Source organism: Panicum virgatum, chromosome 1N (genome assembly GCF_016808335.1).
Source record: "Panicum virgatum strain AP13 chromosome 1N, P.virgatum_v5, whole genome shotgun sequence".
NCBI classification, from domain to species: Eukaryota; Viridiplantae; Streptophyta; class Magnoliopsida; order Poales; family Poaceae; genus Panicum; species Panicum virgatum.
Window position 1 is genome coordinate 62588665 of NC_053145.1, and position 2772 is coordinate 62591436.

Consider the following 2772-nt stretch of genomic DNA (forward strand, 5'->3'; position numbering starts at 1 on the left):
TGCGGCTACCGGCTGGTGTGGAGCGCAGCGTCCGATGGCTTATTTATAGGACGCGGCCGCGTCAGATTATTTGTCTCGCCTCGTTTAGAGGCTGTGCGTGTGATGCGCAATTTTTATACCGATTTTGTTCACATCACGCTGATTTTGCCTGCATTCATTTGTTTTCTGTGCAAGACACACAGTACAGCGTCGGTACACGATCGTACTACTCCAGCCCTGCAATAATTCAGAGGAAAATACTAGGATATGCATCGATGCATGGAGGGAGGAGCGAAGGATCCTACGGTCGATCGGACCGTTCATCCCGATCGACGTACGCAGCATGTCAGCGGCTCGGCGAGGACAGGTTGTACGCTTCAAGTTTACTCAAGTGTGGATAAGCCACGAGCTAGCCCGCGGCAGCAGGCATCAGCATGCACGCATGATATGATACAAGTACATGATAAGTATGATTATTAGTGTTGGCGTGCCGTGCAGTCACTACAAGAAATCCAGATACTTTCGGCGGCCAAAAACCGCCGAAAATAAACGACTACCGCCGAAAACAGGTAATTTTCGGCGGCTTTTAGCTAATTTTCGGCGGAATTTGGATGCCGGAAATGGACAGCCGAAAATTAGCACAATTTTCGGCGGCCCCGCCGAAAGTTGATAATTTTCGGCGGCTTCAGCTGAACCGCCGAAAATTATCCTCGCCACTTTAACTTTCGGCGGTCTGTGTAGCCGCCGAAAATTAGCCAGGTTAAGTTTCGGCGGTTCAACCGATCCGCCGAAAATAATTCAGGTTTATTTTCGGCGGTTTTGTACAGACCGCCGAAAATAAAAGTATTTCCAGGTCAAATACGACACATATTTTGTTAATATCATCGACAGATAATAATCCATATAACATTCACACATCAATAGATAAACAATCTCGCAACAATAGACGACAATAATCAAATCTCAGCACATATGATTCACATAACAAAGTACAAGCTCCAAAGCACCGCTCCAAATCTCATTACAAGCTCCAAAGCACCGCTCCAAATCTCATTACAAGCTCCAAAGCACATTCATAGGTCATTACAAGCTAGGTAACAAAAGAAAGTTCAGCAAAGAAGGCATATATCACGGCATTTGAGGGTCATTGGAGTTGTGCCCGCTACCTCCGGAAGCGAATAGATTGTTGGGGCAGTCAGTAGCCCGATCATCCTGTTAATAGGAGAAAAGTCCGGTATTAGAGAGAAATTAGGAGTTATCAATTATAAGTAACCAATAGCTATTGAGAACTAACAAACTAACCTCCTTTCTAGGTGTATTTCGTACTTGGGCTGGAGGGGATTGGCTGATGTCTCTCACATTTACTCCTGATCCCTAGTGTATAGGAGATGAAATTGATTTACTGATTCGGCTATATTGACTACATGTGTTTAGAATCAACTAAATTCAACAGCATTGGGTTAATTAAACTGAATTTCTGGCAGTTAATCGAACCTCGGCTGCAGGAGGTCTCAGAGGATATAACTCAGGCAACACTGGCGGAGGTGGCAGTGGTGGTGGCGGTGGCAAGATATTTCCATGGCCATGCTGCTGCTGTAACACCGACTGTAAATGCAACCGGTTAGTAACACAAAGTGAGGAATGGTCGAAATGCTAATTGTTCAGGAATCATACTTACAGCAATCCAATCTTGCTGCCGTAAGTTATACTCGCTTTGCGCCCTCATTTATGTGTGGTAAAAAATAGGCGTATAGATTCAGATATCATTGCCAAGGCAACTCAGATGAAGATTATTATGCAGTATGGTGTTGGGTTAGAAGGTGATTAGAACTCTGGTGTTATCTTGTATACTCAATCAATCTATCAACTTACTAGTCCATCTTATTTAAATTTCACACTTTTCGGCAGGTGTCGATATAAATGCTGCCACATAACACAAAATCAAAGTTGCACGGATACCCGGAAGCACGACAGAAGCGATAACAACACTGGAAGATACTAAAAGGTACCTACTTTGAAGGTACCTAAAAGGTACTAAAGGCTATTCGAACCAAACATTACTTGATAATTATGAATATTGTCAATCGATCGATTACAAGTAGAACAACAGTTAACCAAACTAAGTTCAGGCATATCCAACTTCTATTCCATCATAGATAAACTATGCAGCTAAAATAAAATGAAATTAGAAGAACTAATCTCAAGGGGAGGGGGGCTATACCTTGGAAGTGTTGCGGATCGATGAACTTCTGCAGATGACCTCCCAGTTGCTGCGGATGAACTGTTGAGGACGTCCGCAACCAATGCCAATGGCACGTACACGAAATCAACCCTCCCCCATCTCCGGTGCACCTAGGGTTCCCATGGAGGGGCCAGAACCAAGGGGTGGTGCGCCGGTGGTGGGGGCGGTGATGGGGGCCGGCGCCAGGGGTGGAGAGCGCACCACTATCTCCAGGCACCCCGGGTGACGGCTGGAACAGCGCGGCGGCGGCGGTACCGGCGGCGGAGGGGGAGAAGGAGAGGCCGGAGAACGAGCGGCGGCGGCGGTACCGGCGGCTGGAGAACGAGAGGTCGGCGGCGGAGGTACAGGCGGTTGCGGCGGTGGGGGAGAAGGAGCGGCCAGAGGCAAAGGGGCGGCGGCGGCGGCGGCTGGCGGCGGGGGAATGGGAGGAGGAGGAGGAGGAGGAGGAGGGCGAGGAGGCGGCGGCGGCGGCGGCTGGCGGGGTGGGGCGCCGGCGACGGGCGTTGGGGTCGGGCGGCGCGACGGGGGAAACAACGGGAGGATAAGGAAGA

At 48.9% G+C, this 2772-nt stretch overlaps 1 long non-coding RNA gene across 1 annotated transcript; it reads right to left on the minus strand.

The window, feature by feature from the left end:
* Nucleotides 1-1310: 1310 nt before the first annotated feature.
* LOC120653881 lies at nucleotides 1311-1676 on the minus strand. The gene is made up of 3 exons (XR_005666881.1): nucleotides 1658-1676; nucleotides 1474-1584; nucleotides 1311-1353 (listed from the first exon to the last, which is right to left on the minus strand). It is a non-coding gene; the product is annotated as an uncharacterized LOC120653881 (long non-coding RNA).
* Between the last annotated feature and the right edge of the window lie 1096 nt (nucleotides 1677-2772).